Source organism: Anomaloglossus baeobatrachus, chromosome 2 (genome assembly GCF_048569485.1).
Source record: "Anomaloglossus baeobatrachus isolate aAnoBae1 chromosome 2, aAnoBae1.hap1, whole genome shotgun sequence".
NCBI classification, from domain to species: domain Eukaryota; kingdom Metazoa; phylum Chordata; class Amphibia; order Anura; family Aromobatidae; genus Anomaloglossus; species Anomaloglossus baeobatrachus.
This window is the reverse complement of record NC_134354.1, coordinates 357149260-357166488: the sequence shown is the minus strand read 5'-3', so window position 1 is coordinate 357166488 and position 17229 is coordinate 357149260. Positions and strand designations below refer to the sequence as shown.

General features: G+C 36.7%; 16 non-coding genes across 16 annotated transcripts; all 16 read left to right on the top strand.

The window, feature by feature from the left end:
- Positions 1-827: 827 nt before the first annotated feature.
- TRNAV-AAC (transfer RNA valine (anticodon AAC)) lies at positions 828-900 on the top strand. The gene has a single exon. It is a non-coding gene; the product is annotated as a tRNA-Val (tRNA).
- A 1404-nt stretch (positions 901-2304) lies between these two features.
- On the top strand, positions 2305-2377 carry TRNAV-AAC (transfer RNA valine (anticodon AAC)). The gene has a single exon. It is a non-coding gene; the product is annotated as a tRNA-Val (tRNA).
- A 915-nt stretch (positions 2378-3292) lies between these two features.
- On the top strand, positions 3293-3365 carry TRNAV-CAC (transfer RNA valine (anticodon CAC)). The gene has a single exon. It is a non-coding gene; the product is annotated as a tRNA-Val (tRNA).
- Positions 3366-3780: 415 nt separating this feature from the next.
- TRNAV-AAC (transfer RNA valine (anticodon AAC)) lies at positions 3781-3853 on the top strand. Its single transcript has one exon. It is a non-coding gene; the product is annotated as a tRNA-Val (tRNA).
- A 1166-nt stretch (positions 3854-5019) lies between these two features.
- TRNAV-CAC (transfer RNA valine (anticodon CAC)) lies at positions 5020-5092 on the top strand. The gene has a single exon. It is a non-coding gene; the product is annotated as a tRNA-Val (tRNA).
- A 1403-nt stretch (positions 5093-6495) lies between these two features.
- TRNAV-AAC (transfer RNA valine (anticodon AAC)) lies at positions 6496-6568 on the top strand. Its single transcript has one exon. It is a non-coding gene; the product is annotated as a tRNA-Val (tRNA).
- Positions 6569-8475: 1907 nt separating this feature from the next.
- Positions 8476-8548, top strand: TRNAV-UAC (transfer RNA valine (anticodon UAC)). The gene has a single exon. It is a non-coding gene; the product is annotated as a tRNA-Val (tRNA).
- A 176-nt stretch (positions 8549-8724) lies between these two features.
- TRNAV-CAC (transfer RNA valine (anticodon CAC)) lies at positions 8725-8797 on the top strand. Its single transcript has one exon. It is a non-coding gene; the product is annotated as a tRNA-Val (tRNA).
- A 1518-nt stretch (positions 8798-10315) lies between these two features.
- TRNAV-CAC (transfer RNA valine (anticodon CAC)) lies at positions 10316-10388 on the top strand. Its single transcript has one exon. It is a non-coding gene; the product is annotated as a tRNA-Val (tRNA).
- Positions 10389-11302: 914 nt separating this feature from the next.
- On the top strand, positions 11303-11375 carry TRNAV-CAC (transfer RNA valine (anticodon CAC)). Its single transcript has one exon. It is a non-coding gene; the product is annotated as a tRNA-Val (tRNA).
- Positions 11376-12289: 914 nt separating this feature from the next.
- Positions 12290-12362, top strand: TRNAV-CAC (transfer RNA valine (anticodon CAC)). Its single transcript has one exon. It is a non-coding gene; the product is annotated as a tRNA-Val (tRNA).
- A 416-nt stretch (positions 12363-12778) lies between these two features.
- On the top strand, positions 12779-12851 carry TRNAV-AAC (transfer RNA valine (anticodon AAC)). The gene has a single exon. It is a non-coding gene; the product is annotated as a tRNA-Val (tRNA).
- Positions 12852-14758: 1907 nt separating this feature from the next.
- On the top strand, positions 14759-14831 carry TRNAV-UAC (transfer RNA valine (anticodon UAC)). Its single transcript has one exon. It is a non-coding gene; the product is annotated as a tRNA-Val (tRNA).
- A 176-nt stretch (positions 14832-15007) lies between these two features.
- On the top strand, positions 15008-15080 carry TRNAV-CAC (transfer RNA valine (anticodon CAC)). The gene has a single exon. It is a non-coding gene; the product is annotated as a tRNA-Val (tRNA).
- Positions 15081-15359: 279 nt separating this feature from the next.
- Positions 15360-15432, top strand: TRNAV-AAC (transfer RNA valine (anticodon AAC)). The gene has a single exon. It is a non-coding gene; the product is annotated as a tRNA-Val (tRNA).
- Positions 15433-16264: 832 nt separating this feature from the next.
- TRNAV-UAC (transfer RNA valine (anticodon UAC)) lies at positions 16265-16337 on the top strand. The gene has a single exon. It is a non-coding gene; the product is annotated as a tRNA-Val (tRNA).
- The last annotated feature ends 892 nt before the right edge of the window (positions 16338-17229 follow it).

The following is a 17229-nucleotide window of genomic DNA, read 5'->3' as shown; positions in this document are numbered from 1 at the left end:
TTCCATCCCCAACAGAGCTACGAATTTGTTTTTTTTTTCCCTGGCGGTCAAAACTCGTCTGTAATTGCCATTACTTTGCAGGGTTTCAAAGGTTTCATAGTGTAGTGGAAATCACGTCTGCTTTACACGCAGAAGGTCCTGGGTTCAATCCCCAATGAAACCCATGTGTTCTTGGTGTTGAAATAATCCCCTGTCAACCAGCAGTATATAAAGTTCTTGGCTTTGTTGCTGAATAACAGGATGTTTTAGCTTCCATCACCAACAGAGCTACGAATTTGTTTTTTTTCCCCTGGCGGTCAAAACTCGTCTCTAATTGCCATTACTTTGCAGGCTTTCAAAGGTTTCATAGTGTAGTGGTCAACACATCTGCTTCACACGCAGAATGTCCTGGGTTCAATCCCCAGTGAAACCAATCTGTTTTTGGTGTTGAAGTAATTTCCTATCGACTTGTAATATGTGAAATTCTTGGTTTCGTTGCCAAATGACAATACATTTTGGCTTCCATCACAAAGAGAACTACGATTTTGGGTTTCTTTTTTATTGACCATTTTAGCACAAAACATAATCCCATATTATATAAATCCTATTTGTTTCAAAATATATAGTTCCCATAAATACAAAAGCAAAAGACCAAACTATGGAGAAAAAAGTAACACATTCAATATAAACTTCAATTTAAGCAAAATCCCTTTGTAGGAATAAAACTGGTAAAATATGTAATAATAATTGTAAATGTTTCATTAACCAAAAATACTTTCCTTCGCAATAAAAAGGCCCCGTCAGTCACAATTCTGCTCTTCTAGCCAATACACAGTAACTTTTCATCAGGTTTCATAGTGTAGTGGTCATCACGTCTGCTTAACACGCAGAAGGTCCTGGGTTCAATCCCCAGTGAAACCAATCTGTTCTTAGTGTTGAAATAATACGCTATCCAACTACAATATATGAAGTTCTCGTCTTTGTTGCCGAATGATGGGATGTTTTGGCTTCCATCACAAACAGAACTACAAATTATTTTTTTTTTTCCCCTGGCGGTCAAAACTCGTCTCTAAATGCCATTACTTTGCAGGATTTCACAGGTTTCATAGTGGAGTCGTCATCACGTCTACTCACACGCAGAAGGTCCTGGATTCAATCCATAGTAAAAACAAGCCGTTTTCGCTGTTCAAGCAATTTGCTATCAACCTTTAACATATAAAATTCTTTGTTTTGTTGCCCACTGATAATATATTTTGGCTTCCATCACCAAGAGAACTACGATTTTGGGTTTCTTTTTTATTGACCATTTTAGCAGAAAACATAATCCCATATTATAAAAATCCTGTTTGTTTCAAAATATATAGTTCCTTTAAATACAAAAGCAAACAACTAAACTATGTGGAAAAAAGTAACACATTCAATGTAAACTTCCTTTTAAGCAAAATCCCTTTGTAGGAATAAAACTGGTAAAATATGTAATAAAAATTGTAAATGTTTCATTAACCAAAAATACTTTCCTTCAGCAATAAAAAGGCCCCGTCAGTCACAATTCTGCTCTGCTGGCCAATACACAGTAACTTTCCATCAGGTTTCATAGAGTAGTTGTCATCACGTTTGCTTAACATGCAGAAGGTCCTGCGTTCAATCCCCAGTAAAACCAATCTGTTCTTGGTGTTGAAATAATACTCAATTAAACTACAGTATATCAAGTTCTTGGCTTTGTTGCCGAATGATGGGATGTTTTGGCTTCCATCCCCAACAGAGCTACGAATTTGTTTTTTTTTTCCCTGGCGGTCAAAACTCGTCTCTAATTGCCATTACTTTGCAGGGTTTCAAAGGTGTCATAGTGTAGTGGATATCACGTCTGCTTTACACGCAGAAAGTCCTGGGTTCAATCCCCAGTGAAACCAATCTGTTTTTGGTGTTGAAGTAATTTCCTATCGACTTGTAATATGTGAAATTCTTGGTTTCGTTGCCAAATGACAATACATTTTTTCTTCCATCACAAAGAGAACTACGATTTTGGGTTTCTTATTTATTGACCATTTTAGCAGAAAACATAATCCCATATTATAAAAATCCTATTTGTTTCAAAATATATAGTTCCCATAAATACAAAAGTAAAAGACCAAACTATGGAGAAAAAAGTAACACATTCAATATAAACTTCAATTTAAGCAAAATCCTTTTGAGGAATAAAACTGGTAAAATATGTAATAATAATTGTAAATGTTTCATTAACCAAAAATACTTTCCTTCAGCAATAAAAAGGCCCCGTCAGTCACAATTCTGCTCTGCTAGCGAATACACAGTAACGTTTCGTCAGGTTTCATAGTGTAGTGGTCATCACGTCTGCTTAACACGCAGAAGGTCCTGGGTTCAATCCCCAGTGAAACCAATCTGTTCTTGGTGTTGAAATAATACGCTATCTAACTACAATATATGAAGTTCTCGGCTTTGTTGCCTAATGACGGGATGTTTTGGCTTCCATCACAAACAGAACTACAAATTATTTTTTTTTTTCCCCGGGCGGTCAAAACTCGTCTCTAAATGCCATTTCTTTGCAGGATTTCACAGGTTTCATAGTGGAGTCGTCATCACGTCTACTTCACATGCAGAAAGTTCTGGGTTCAATCCCCAGTAAAAACAAGCCGTTTTCGCTGTTGAAGTAATTTGCTATCAACCTGTAACAGATGGAATTCTTTGTTTTGTTGCCAACTGATAATATATTTTGGCTTCCATCACCAAGAGAACTACGATTTTGGGTTTATTTTTTATTGACCATTTTAGCAGAAAACATAATCCCATATTATAAAAATCCTGTTTGTTTCAAAATATATAGTTCCTTTAAATACAAAAGCAAACAACTAAACTATGGAGAAAAAAGTAACACATTCAATGTAAACTTCCTTTTAAGCAAAATCCCTTTGTAGGAATAAAACTGGTAAAATATGTAATAAAAATTGTAAATGTTTCATTAACCAAAAATACTTTCCTTCAGCAATAAAAAGGCCCCGTCAGTCACAATTCTGCTCTGCTAGCCAATACACAGTAACTTTTTGTCAGGTTTCATAGTGTAGTGGTCATCACGTCTGCTTAACACGCAGCAGGTCCTGGGTTCAATCCCAGTGAAACCCATGTGTTATTGGTGTTGAAATAATCCCCTATCAACCTGCAGTATATAAAGTTCTTGGCTTTGTTGCCGAATAACGGGATGTTTTAGCTTCCATCACCAACAGAGCTACGAATTTGTTTTTTTTCCCCTGGCGGTCAAAACTCGTCTCTAATTGCCATTACTTTGCAGGATTTCAAAGGTTTCATAGTGTAGTGGTCATCACGTCTGCTTCACACGCAGAAGGTCCTGGGTTCAATCCCCAGTGAAACCAATCTGTTTTTGGTGTTGAAGTAATTTCCTATCGACTTGTAATATGTGAAATTCTTGGTTTCGTTGCCAAATGACAATACATTTTTTCTTCCATCACAAAGAGAACTACGATTTTGGGTTTCTTATTTATTGACCATTTTAGCAGAAAACATAATCCCATATTATAAAAATCCTATTTGTTTCAAAATATATAGTTCCCATAAATACAAAAGTAAAAGACCAAACTATGGAGAAAAAAGTAACACATTCAATATAAACTTCAATTTAAGCAAAATCCTTTTGAGGAATAAAACTGGTAAAATATGTAATAATAATTGTAAATGTTTCATTAACCAAAAATACTTTCCTTCAGCAATAAAAAGGCCCCGTCAGTCACAATTCTGCTCTGCTAGCGAATACACAGTAACTTTTCGTCAGGTTTCATAGTGTAGTGGTCATCACGTCTGCTTAACACGCAGAAGGTCCTGGGTTCAATCCCCAGTGAAACCAATCTGTTCTTGGTGTTGAAATAATACGCTATCTAACTACAATATATGAAGTTTTCGGCTTTGTTGCCTAATGACGGGATGTTTTGGCTTCCATCACAAACAGAACTACAAATTATTTTTTTTTTTCCCCTGGCGGTCAAAACTCGTCTCTAAATGCCATTTCTTTGCAGTATTTCACAGGTTTCATAGTGGAGTCGTCATCACGTCTACTTCACATGCAGAAAGTTCTGGGTTCAATCCCCAGTAAAAACAAGCCGTTTTCGCTGTTGAAGTAATTTGCTATCAACCTGTAACAGATGGAATTCTTTGTTTTGTTGCCAACTGATAATATATTTTGGCTTCCATCACCAAGAGAACTACGATTTTGGGTTTATTTTTTATTGACCATTTTAGCAGAAAACATAATCCCATATTATAAAAATCCTGTTTGTTTCAAAATATATAGTTCCTTTAAATACAAAAGCAAACAACTAAACTATGGAGAAAAAAGTAACACATTCAATGTAAACTTCCTTTTAAGCAAAATCCCTTTGTAGGAATAAAACTGGTAAAATATGTAATAAAAATTGTAAATGTTTCATTAACCAAAAATACTTTCCTTCAGCAATAAAAAGGCCCCGTCAGTCACAATTCTGCTCTGCTAGCCAATACACAGTAACTTTCCATCAGATTTCATAGAGTAGTGGTCATCATATCTGCATAACACGCAGAAGGTCCTGCGTTCAATTCCCAGTAAAACCAATCTGTTCTTGGTGTTGAAATAATATTCAATTAAACTACAATATATGAAGTTCTTGGCTTTGTTGCCGAATGATGGGATGTTTTGGCTTCCATCCCCAACAGAGCTACGAATTTGTTTTTTTTTCCCTGGCGGTCAAAACTCGTCTCTAATTGCCATTACTTTGCAGGCTTTCAAAGGTTTCATAGTGTAGTGGAAATCACATCTGCTTTACACGCAGAAGGTCCTGGGTTCAATCCCCAGTGAAACTCATTTGTTCTTGGTGTTGAAATAATCCCCTATCAACCTGCAGTATATAAAGTTCTTGGCTTTGTTGCCGAATAACGGGATGTTTTAGCTTCCATCACCAACAGAGCTACGAATTTGTTTTTTTTTCCCCTGGCGGTCAAAACTCGTCTCTAATTGCCATTACTTTGCAAGATTTCAAAGGTTTCATAGTGTAGTGGTTATCACGTCTGCTTCACATGCAGAAGGTCCTGGGTTCAATCCCCAGTGAAACCAATCTGTTTTTTGTGTTGAAGTAATTTCCTATCGACTTGTAATATGTGAAATTCTTGGTTTCGTTGCCAAATGACAATACATTTTGGCTTCCATCACAAAGAGAACTACGATTTTGGGTTTCTTTTTTATTGACCATTTTAGCAGAAAACATAATCCCATATTATAAAAATCCTATTTGTTTCAAAATATATAGTTCCCATAAATACAAAAGCAAAAGACCAAACTATGGAGAAAAAAGTAACACATTCAATATAAACTTCAATTTAAGCAAAATCCCTTTGTAGGAATAAAACTGGTAAAATATGTAATAATAATTGTAAATGTTTCATTAACCAAAAATACTTTCCTTCAGCAATAAAAAGGCCCCGTCAGTCACAATTCTGCTCTGCTAGCCATTACACAGTAACTTTTCATCAGGTTTCATAGAGTAGTGGTCATCATATCTGCATAACACGCAGAAGGTCCTGCGTTCAATCCCCAGTAAAACCAATCTGTTCTTGGTGTTGAAATAATACTCAATTAAACTACAATATATGAAGTTCTTGGCTTTGTTGCCGAATGATGGGATGTTTTGGCTTCCATCCCCAACAGAGCTACGAATTTGTTTTTTTTTTCCCTGGCGGTCAAAACTCGTCTCTAATTGCCATTACTTTGCAGGCTTTCAAAGGTTTCATAGTGTAGTGGAAATCACATCTGCTTTACACGCAGAAGGTCCTGGGTTCAATCCCCAGTGAAACTCATTTGTTCTTGGTGTTGAAATAATCCCCTATCAACCTGCAGTATATAAAGTTCTTGGCTTTGTTGCCGAATAACGGGATGTTTTAGCTTCCATCACCAACAGAGCTACGAATTTGTTTTTTTTCCCCTGGCGGTCAAAACTCGTCTCTAATTGCCATTACTTTGCAAGATTTCAAAGGTTTCATAGTGTAGTGGTTATCACATCTGCTTCACATGCAGAAGGTCCTGGGTTCAATCCCCAGTGAAAACAATCTGTTTTTTGTGTTGAAGTAATTTCCTATCGACTTGTAATATGTGAAATTCTTGGTTTCGTTGCCAAATGACAATACATTTTGGCTTCCATCACAAAGAGAACTACGATTTTGGGTTTCTTTTTTATTGACCATTTTAGCAGAAAACATAATCCCATATTATAAAAATCCTATTTGTTTCAAAATATATAGTTCCCATAAATACAAATGCAAAAGACCAAATATGGAGAAAAAAGTAACACCTTCAATATAAACTTCAATTTAAGCAAAATCCCTTTGTAGCAATAAAACTGGTAAAATATGTAATAATAATTGTAAATGTTTCATTAACCAAAAATACTTTCCTTCAGCAATAAAAAGGCCCCGTCAGTCACAATTCTGCTCTGCTAGCCAATACACAGTAACTTTTCGTCAGGTTTCATAGTGTAGTGGTCATCACGTCTGCTTAACACGCAGAAGGTCCTGGGTTCAATCCCCAGTGAAACCAATCTGTTCTTAGTGTTGAAATAATACGCTATCAAACTACAATATATGAAGTTCTCAGCCTTGTTGCCGAATGACGGGATGTTTGGGCTTCCATCACAAACAGAACTACAAATTATTTTTTTTTTTCCCCTAGCGGTCAAAACTCGTCTCTAAATGCCATTACTTTGCAGGATTTCACAGGTTTCATAGTGGAGTCGTCATCACGTCTACTTCACACGCAGAAGGTCCTGGGTTCAATCCCCAGTAAAAACAAGCCGTTTTAGCTGTTGAAGTAATTTGCTATCAACCTGTAACATATGAATTTCTTTGTTTTGTTGCCAACTGATAATATATTTTGGCTTCCATCACCAAGAGAACTACGATTTTGGGTTTCTTTTTTATTGACCATTTTAGCAGAAAACATAATCCCATTATATAAAAATCCTGTTTGCTTCAAAAGATATAGTTCCTTTAAATACAAAAGCAAACAACTAAACTATGTGGAAAAAAGTAACACATTCAATGTAAACTTCCTTTTAAGCAAAATCCCTTTGTAGGAATAAAACTGATAAAATATGTAATAAAAATTGTAAATGTTTCATTAACCAAAAATACTTTCCTTCAGCAATAAAAAGGCCCCGTCAGTTACAATTCTGCTCTGCTAGCCAATACACAGTAACTTGCCATCAGGTTTCATAGAGTAGTGGTCATCACGTCTGCTTATCATGCAGAAAGTCCTGCGTTCAATCCCCAGTAAAACCAATCTGTTCTTGGTGTTGAAATAATACTCAATTAAACTACAATATATGAAGTTCTTGGCTTTGTTGCCGAATGATGGGATGTTTTGGCTTCCATCCCCAACAGAGCTACGAATTTGTTTTTTTTTTCCGTGGCGGTCAAAACTCGTCTCTAATTGCCATTACTTTGCAGGCTTTCAAAGGTTTCGTAGTGTAGTGGAAATCATGTCTGCTTTACACGCAGAAGGTCCTGGGTTCAATCCCCAGTGAAACCCATGTGTTCTTGGTGTTGAAATAATCTCCTATCAACCTGCAGTATATAAAGCTCTTTGCTTTGTTGCCGAATAACGGGATGTTTTAGCTTCCATCACCAACAGAGCTACGTATTTGTTTTTTTTTTCCCTTGGCAGTCAAAACTCGTCTCTAATTGCCATTACTTTGCTGGATTTCTAAGGTTTCATAGTGTAGTGGTCATCACGTCTGCTTCACACGCAGAAGGTCCTGGGTTTAATCCCCATTGAAACCAATCTGTTTTTGGTGTTGAAGTAATTTCCTATCGACTTGTAATATGTGAAATTCTTGGTTTCGTTGCCAAATGACAATACATTTTGGCTTCCATCACAAAGAGAACTACGATTTTGGGTTTCTTTTTTATTGACCATTTTAGCAGAAAACATAATACCATATTATAAAAATCCTATTTGTTTCAAAATATATAGTTCCCATAAATACAAAAGCAAAAGACCAAACTATGGAGAAAAAAGTAACACATTCAATATAAACTTCAATTTAAGCAAAATCCCTTTGTAGGAATAAAACTGGTAAAATATGTAATAAAAATTGTAAATGTTTCATTAACCAAAAATACTTTCCTTCAGCAATAAAAAGGCCCCGTCAGTCACAATTCTGCTCTGCTAGCCAATACACAGTAACTTTCCATCAGGTTTCATAGAGTAGTGGTCATCACGTCTGCTTAACATGCAGAAGGTCCTGAGTTCAATCCCCAGTAAAACCAATCTGTTCTTGGTGTTGAAATAATACTCAATTAAACTACAATATATGAAGTTCTTGGCTTTGTTGCCGAATGATGGGATGTTTTGGCTTCCATCCCCAACAGAGCTACGAATTTGTTTTTTTTTTCCCTGGCGGTCAAAACTCGTCTCTAATTGCCATTATTTTGCAGGCTTTCAAAGGTTTCATAGTGTAGTGGAAATCACGTCTGCTTTACACGCAGAAGGTCCTGGGTTCAATCCCCAGTGAAACCCATGTGTTCCTGGTGTTGAAATAATCCCCTATAAACATGCAGTATATAAAGTTCTTGGCTTTGTTGCCGAATAACGGGATGTTTTAGCTTCCATCACCAACAGAGCTACGAATTTGTTTATTTTCCCTTGGCGGTCAAAACTCGTCTCTAATTGCCATTACTTTGCAGGATTTCAAAGGTTTCATAGTGTAGTGGTCATCACGTCTGCTTCACACGCAGAAGGTCCTGGGTTCAATCCCCAGTGAAACCAAGCAGATTTTGGTGTTGAAGTAATTACCTATCGACTTGTAATATGTGAAATTCTTGGTTTCGTTGCCAAATGACAATTCCTTTTGGCTTCCATCACAAAGAGAACTACGATCAATATAAACTTCAATTTAAGCAAAATCCCTTTGTAGGAATAAAACTGGTAAAATATGTAATAATAATTGTAAATGTTTCATTAACCAAAAATACTTTCCTTCAGCAATAAAAAGGCCCCGTCAGTCACAATTCTGCTCTGCTAGACAATACACAGTAACTTTTTGTCAGGTTTCATAGTGTAGTGGCCATCACGTCTTCTTAACATGCAGAAGGTCCTGGGTTCAATCCCCAGTGAAACCAATCTGTTCTTAGTGTTGACATAATACGCTATCCAGCTACAATATATGAAGTTCTCGGCTTTGTTGCTGAATGACGGGATGTTTTGGCTTCCATCACAAACAGAACTACAAATTATTATTTTTTTTTCCCTGGTGGTCAAAACTCGTCTCTAAATGCCATTACTTTGCAGGATTTCACAGGTTTCATAGTGGAGTGGTCATCACGTCTACTTCACACGCAGAAGGTCCTGGGTTCAATCCCCAGTGAAACCAATCTGTTTTTTGTGTTGAAGTAATTTCCTATCGACTTGTAATATGTGAAATTCTTGGTTTCGTTGCCAAATGACAATACATTTTGGCTTCCATCACAAAGAGAACTACGATTTTGGGTTTCTTTTTTATTGACCATTTTAGCAGAAAACATAATCCCATATTATAAAAATCCCATTTGTTTCAAAATATATAGTTCCCATAAATACAAAAGCAAAAGACCAAATATGGAGAAAAAAGTAACACATTCAATATAAACTTCAATTTAAGCAAAATCCCTTTGTAGGAATAAAACTGGTAAAATATGTAATAATAATTGTAAATGTTTCATTAACCAAAAATACTTTCCTTCAGCAATAAAAAGGCCCCGTCAGTCACAATTCTGCTCTGCTAGCCAATACACAGTAACTTTCCATCAGGTTTCATAGAGTAGTGGTCATCATATCTGCATAACACGCAGAAGGCCCTGCGTTCAATCCCCAGTAAAACCAATCTGTTCTTGGTGTTGAAATAATACTCAATTAAACTACAATATATGAAGTTCTTGGCTTTGTTGCCGAATGATGGGATGTTTTGGCTTCCATCCCCAACAGAGCTACGAATTTGTTTTTTTTTTCCCTGGCGGTCAAAACTCGTCTCTAATTGCCATTACTTTGCAGGCTTTCAAAGGCTTCATAGTGTAGTGGAAATCACATCTGCTTTACACGCAGAAGGTCCTGGGTTCAATTCCCAGTGAAACTAATTTGTTCTTGGTGTTGAAATAATCCCCTATCAACCTGCAGTATATAAAGTTCTTGGCTTTGTTGCCGAATAATGGGATGTTTTAGCTTCCATCACCAACAGAGCTACGAATTTGTTTTTTTTCCCCTGGCGGTCAAAACTCATCTCTAATTGCCATTACTTTGCAAGATTTCAAAGGTTTCATAGTGTAGTGGTTATCACGTCTGCTTCACATGCAGAAGGTCCTGGGTTCAATCCCCAGTGAAACCAATCTGTTTTTTGTGTTGAAGTAATTTCCTATCGACTTGTAATATGTGAAATTCTTGGTTTCGTTGCCAAATGACAATACATTTTGGCTTCCATCACAAAGAGAACTACGATTTTGGGTTTCTTTTTTATTGACCATTTTAGCAGAAAACATAATCCCATATTATAAAAATCCTATTTGTTTCAAAATATATAGTTCCCATAAATACAAAAGCAAAAGACCAAACTATGGAGAAAAAAGTAACACATTCAATATAAACTTCAATTTAAGCAAAATCCCTTTGTAGGAATAAAACTGGTAAAATATGTAATAATAATTGTAAATGTTTCATTAACCAAAAATACTTTCCTTCAGCAATAAAAAGGCCCCGTCAGTCACAATTCTGCTCTGCTAGCCAATACACAGTAACTTTCCATCAGGTTTCATAGAGTAGTGGTCATCATATCTGCATAACACGCAGAAGGTCCTGCGTTCAATTCCCAGTAAAACCAATCTGTTCTTGGTGTTGAAATAATACTCAATTAAACTACAATATATGAAGTTCTTGGCTTTGTTGCCGTATGACGGGATGTTTTGGCTTCCATCCCCAACAGAGCTACGAATTTGTTTTTTTTTCCCTGGCGGTCAAAACTCGTCTCTAATTGCCATTACTTTGCAGGCTTTCCAAGGTTTCATAGTGTAGTGGAAATCACATCTGCTTTACACGCAGAAGGTCCTGGGTTCAATCCCCAGTGAAACTCATTTGTTCTTGGTGTTGAAATAATCCCCTATCAACCTGCAGTATATAAAGTTCTTGGCTTTGTTGCCGAATAACGGGATGTTTTAGCTTCCATCACCAACAGAGCTACGAATTTGTTTTTTTTCCCCTGGCGGTCAAAACTCGTCTCTAATTGCCATTACTTTGCAAGATTTCAAAGGTTTCATAGTGTAGTGGTTATCACGTCTGCTTCACATGCAGAAGGTCCTGGGTTCAATCCCCAGTGAAACCAATCTGTTTTTTGTGTTGAAGTAATTTCCTATCGACTTGTAATATGTGAAATTCTTGGTTTCGTTGCCAAATGACAATACATTTTGGCTTCCATCACAAAGAGAACTACGATTTTGGGTTTCTTTTTTATTGACCATTTTAGCAGAAAACATAATCCCATATTATAAAAATCCTATTTGTTTCAAAATATATAGTTCCCATAAATACAAAAGCAAAAGACCAAATATGGAGAAAAAAGTAACACATTCAATATAAACTTCAATTTAAGCAAAATCCCTTTGTAGGAATAAAACTGGTAAAATATGTAATAATAATTGTAAATGTTTCATTAACCAAAAATACTTTCCTTCAGCATTAAAAAGGCCCCGTCAGTCACAATTCTGCTCTGCTAGCCAATACACAGTAACTTTCCATCAGGTTTCATAGAGTAGTGGTCATCATATCTGCATAACACGCAGAAGGCCCTGCGTTCAATCCCCAGTAAAACCAATCTGTTCTTGGTGTTGAAATAATACTCAATTAAACTACAATATATGAAGTTCTTGGCTTTGTTGCCGAATGATGGGATGTTTTGGCTTCCATCCCCAACAGAGCTACGAATTTGTTTTTTTTTTCCCTGGCGGTCAAAACTCGTCTCTAATTGCCATTACTTTGCAGGTTTTCAAAGGTTTCATAGTGTAGTGGAAATCACATCTGCTTCACACGCAGAAGGTCCTGGGTTCAATTCCCAGTGAAACTCATTTGTTCTTGGTGTTGAAATAATCCCCTATCAACCTGCAGTATATAAAGTTCTTGGCTTTGTTACCGAATAATGGGATGTTTTAGCTTCCATCACCAACAGAGCTACGAATTTGTTTTTTTTCCCCTGGCGGTCAAAACTCGTCTCTAATTGCCATTACTTTGCAAGATTTCAAAGGTTTCATAGTGTAGTGGTTATCACGTCTGCTTCACATGCAGAAGGTCCTGGGTTCAATCCCCAGTGAAACCAATCTGTTTTTTGTGTTGAAGTAATTTCCTATCGACTTGTAATATGTGAAATTCTTGGTTTCGTTGCCAAATGACAATACATTTTGGCTTCCATCACAAAGAGAACTACGATTTTGGGTTTCTTTTTTATTGACCATTTTAGCAGAAAACATAATCCCATATTATAAAAATCCTATTTGTTTCAAAATATATAGTTCCCATAAATACAAAAGCAAAAGACCAAACTATGGAGAAAAAAGTAACACATTCAATATAAACTTCAATTTAAGCAAAATCCCTTTGTAGGAATAAAACTGGTAAAATATCTAATAATAATTGTAAATGTTTCATTAACCAAAAATACTTTCCTTCAGCAATAAAAAGGCCCCGTCAGTCACAATTCTGCTCTGCTAGCCAATACACAGTAACTTTTCGTCAGGTTTCATAGTGTAGTGGTCATCACGTCTGCTTAACACGCAGAAGGTCCTGGGTTCAATCCCCAGTGAAACCAATCTGTTCTTAGTGTTGAAATAATACGCTATCAAACTACAATATATGAAGTTCTCAGCCTTGTTGCCGAATGACGGGATGTTTGGGCTTCCATCACAAACAGAACTACAAATTATTTTTTTTTTTCCCCTAGCGGTCAAAACTCGCCTCTAAATGCCATTACTTTGCAAGATTTCACAGGTTTCATAGTGGAGTCGTCATCACGTCTACTTCACACGCAGAAGGTCCTGGGTTCAATCCCCAGTAAAAACAAGCCGTTTTAGCTGTTGAAGTAATTTGCTATCAACCTGTAACATATGAATTTCTTTGTTTTGTTGCCAACTGATAATATATTTTGGCTTCCATCACCAAGAGAACTACGATTTTGGGTTTCTTTTTTATTGACCATTTTAGCAGAAAACATAATCCCATTATATAAAAATCCTGTTTGCTTCAAAAGATATAGTTCCTTTAAATACAAAAGCAAACAACTAAACTATGTGGAAAAAAGTAACACATTCAATGTAAACTTCCTTTTAAGCAAAATCCCTTTGTAGGAATAAAACTGATAAAATATGTAATAAAAATTGTAAATGTTTCATTAACCAAAAATACTTTCCTTCAGCAATAAAAAGGCCCCGTCAGTCACAATTCTGCTCTGCTAGCCAATACACAGTAACTTGCCATCAGGTTTCATAGAGTAGTGGTCATCACGTCTGCTTATCATGCAGAAAGTCCTGCGTTCAATCCCCAGTAAAACCAATCTGTTCTTGGTGTTGAAATAATACTCAATTAAACTACAATATATGAAGTTCTTGGCTTTGTTGCCAAATGATGGGATGTTTTGGCTTCCATCCCCAACAGAGCTACGAATTTGTTTTTTTTTTCCGTGGCGGTCAAAACTCGTCTCTAATTGCCATTACTTTGCAGGCTTTCAAAGGTTTCATAGTGTAGTGGAAATCACGTCTGCTTTACACGCAGAAAGTCCTGGGTTCAATCCCCAGTGAAACCCATGTGTTCTTGGTGTTGAAATATTCTCCTATCAACCTGCAGTATATAAAGCTCTTTGCTTTGTTGCCGAATAACGGGATGTTTTAGCTTCCATCACCAACAGAGCTACGTATTTGTTTTTTTTTCCCTTGGCAGTCAAAACTCGTCTCTAATTGCCATTACTTTGCTGGATTTCTAAGGTTTCATAGTGTAGTGGTCATCACGTCTGCTTCACACGCAGAAGGTCCTGGGTTTAATCCCCATTGAAACCAATCTGTTTTTGGTGTTGAAGTAATTTCCTATCGACTTGTAATATGTGAAATTCTTGGTTTCGTTGCCAAATGACAATACATTTTGGCTTCCATCACAAAGAGAACTACGATTTTGGGTTTCTTTTTTATTGACCATTTTAGCAGAAAACATAATACCATATTATAAAAATCCTATTTGTTTCAAAATATATAGTTCCCATAAATACAAAAGCAAAAGACCAAACTATGGAGAAAAAAGTAACACATTCAATATAAACTTCAATTTAAGCAAAATCCCTTTGTAGGAATAAAACTGGTAAAATATGTAATAAAAATTGTAAATGTTTCATTAGCCAAAAATACTTTCCTTCAGCAATAAAAAGGCCCCATCAGTCACAATTCTGCTCTGCTAGCCAATACACAGTAACTTTCCATCAGGTTTCATAGAGTAGTGATCATCACGTCTGCTTAACATGCAGAAGGTCCTGAGTTCAATCCCCAGTAAAACCAATCTGTTCTTGGTGTTGAAATAATACTCAATTAAACTACAATATATGAAGTTCTTGGCTTTGTTGCCGAATGATGGGATGTTTTGGCTTCCATCCCCAACAGAGCTACGAATTTGTTTTTTTTTTTCCCTGGCGGTCAAAACTCGTCTCTAATTGCCATTACTTTGCAGGCTTTCAAAGGTTTCATAGTGTAGTGGAAATCACGTCTGCTTTACACGCAGAAGGTCCTGGGTTCAATCCCCAGTGAAACCCATGTGTTCCTGGTGTTGAAATAATCCCCTATAAACATGCAGTATATAAAGTTCTTGGCTTTGTTGCCGAATAACGGGATGTTTTAGCTTCCATCACCAACAGAGCTACGAATTTGTTTATTTTCCCTTGGCGGTCAAAACTCGTCTCTAATTGCCATTACTTTGCAGGATTTCAAAGGTTTCATAGTGTAGTGGTCATCACGTCTGCTTCACACGCAGAAGGTCCTGGGTTCAATCCCCAGTGAAACCAAGCAGTTTTTGGTGTTGAAGTAATTACCTATCGACTTGTAATATGTGAAATTCTTGGTTTCGTTGCCAATGACAATTCCTTTTGGCTTCCATCACAAAGAGAACTACGATCAATATAAACTTCAATTTAAGCAAAATCCCTTTGTAGGAATAAAACTGGTAAAATATGTAATAATAATTGTAAATGTTTCATTAACCAAAAATACTTTCCTTCAGCAATAAAAAGGCCCCGTCAGTCACAATTCTGCTCTGCTAGACAATACACAGTAACTTTTTGTCAGGTTTCATAGTGTAGTGGCCATCACGTCTGCTTAACATGCAGAAGGTCCTGGGTTCAATCCCCAGTGAAACCAATCTGTTCTTAGTGTTGACATAATACGCTATCCAGCTACAATATATGAAGTTCTCGGCTTTGTTGCCGAATGACGGGATGTTTTGGCTTCCATCACAAACAGAACTACAAATTATTATTTTTTTTCCCTGGCGGTCAAAACTCGTCTCTAAATGCCATTACTTTGCAGGATTTCACAGGTTTCATAGTGGAGTGGTCATCACGTCTACTTCACACGCAGAAGGTCCTGGGTTCAATCCCCAGTAAAAACAAGCCGTTTTCGCTGTTGAAGTAATTTGCTATCAACCTGTAACATATGAAATTCTTGGTTTTGTTGCCAACTGATAATATATTTTGGCTTCCATCACCAAGAGAACTACGATTTTGGGTTTCTTTTTTATTGACCATTTTAGCAGAAAACATAATCCCATATTATAAAAATCCTGTTTGTTTCAAAATATATAGTTCCTTTAAATACAAAAGCAAACAACTAAACTATGTGGAAAAAAGTAACACATTCAATGTAAACTTCCTTTTAAGCAAAATCCCTTTGTAGGAATAAAACTGGTAAAATATGTAATAAACATTGTAAATGTTTCATTAACCAAAAATACTTTCCTTCAGCAATAAAAAGGCCCCGTCAGTCACAATTCTGCTCTGCTAGCCAATACACAGTAACTTTCCATCAGGTTTCATAGTGTAGTGCTATCAACCTGCCATATATGAAGTTCTTGGCTTTGTTGCCGAATGACGGGATGTTTTGGTTTTCATCACCAACAGAGCTACGAATTTGTTTTTTTTTCCCTGGCGGTCAAAACTCGTCTCTAATTGCCATTACTTTGCAGGCTTTCAAAGGTTTCATAGTGTAGTGGAAATCACGTCTGCTTTACACGCAGAAGGTCCTGGGTTCAATCCCCAGTGAAACCCATGTGTTCTTGGTGTTGAAATAATCCCATATCAACCTGCAGTATATAAAGTTCTTATCTTTGTTGCCGAATAACGGGATATTTTAGCTTCCATCACCAACAGAGCAACGAATTTGTTTTTTTTCCCCTGGCGGTGAAAACTCGTCTCTAATTGACATTACTTTGCATGATTTCAAAGGTTTCATAGTGTAGAGGTCATCACGTTTGCTTCATACGCAGAAGGTCTTGGGTTCAACCCCAGTGAAACCAATCTATTTTTGGTGTTGAAGTATTTTCCTATCGACTTGTAATATATGAAATTCTTGGTTTCGTTGCCAAATGACAATACATTTTGGCTTCCATCACCAAGAGAACTACGATTTTGGGTTTCTTTTTTATTGACCATTTTAGCAGAAAACATAATCCCATATTATAAAAATCCTATTAAACATACATTCCCCTTCTCAGATTTGCTATACCGGATCTTGCAGGGGGCTTTGGATGAAGGAATTATAACAAAGAAGGTTTTTGATGGCCTCTTCGTTGCATCTCCCAAAATCCCCACCTTTTATCTCCTGCCCAAGATCCACAAGAATCCCGAACACCCTCCGGGGCGCCCTATCGTATCCGGCATAGATGGCTTATGCGACCCTGTCTGTCGCTTTATCGACTATTATTTAAAACCTCTTGTGGAAACATTGCCATCTTATGTTAAGGATATGACGGACGTCCTGAATAGGGTCGACGGGATTTTTATGGATTCTGATACCCTTCTTGTCACGTCGGACATAGAGTCACTTTATACCAATATTAACCATGATGATGGTCTGGAGGCAGTCCGCTTCTTTCTGAGCAATACCAACCGTGATGGCCATTTATGTGAGCTGATCCTGGAGCTGCTCCACTTTATCCTG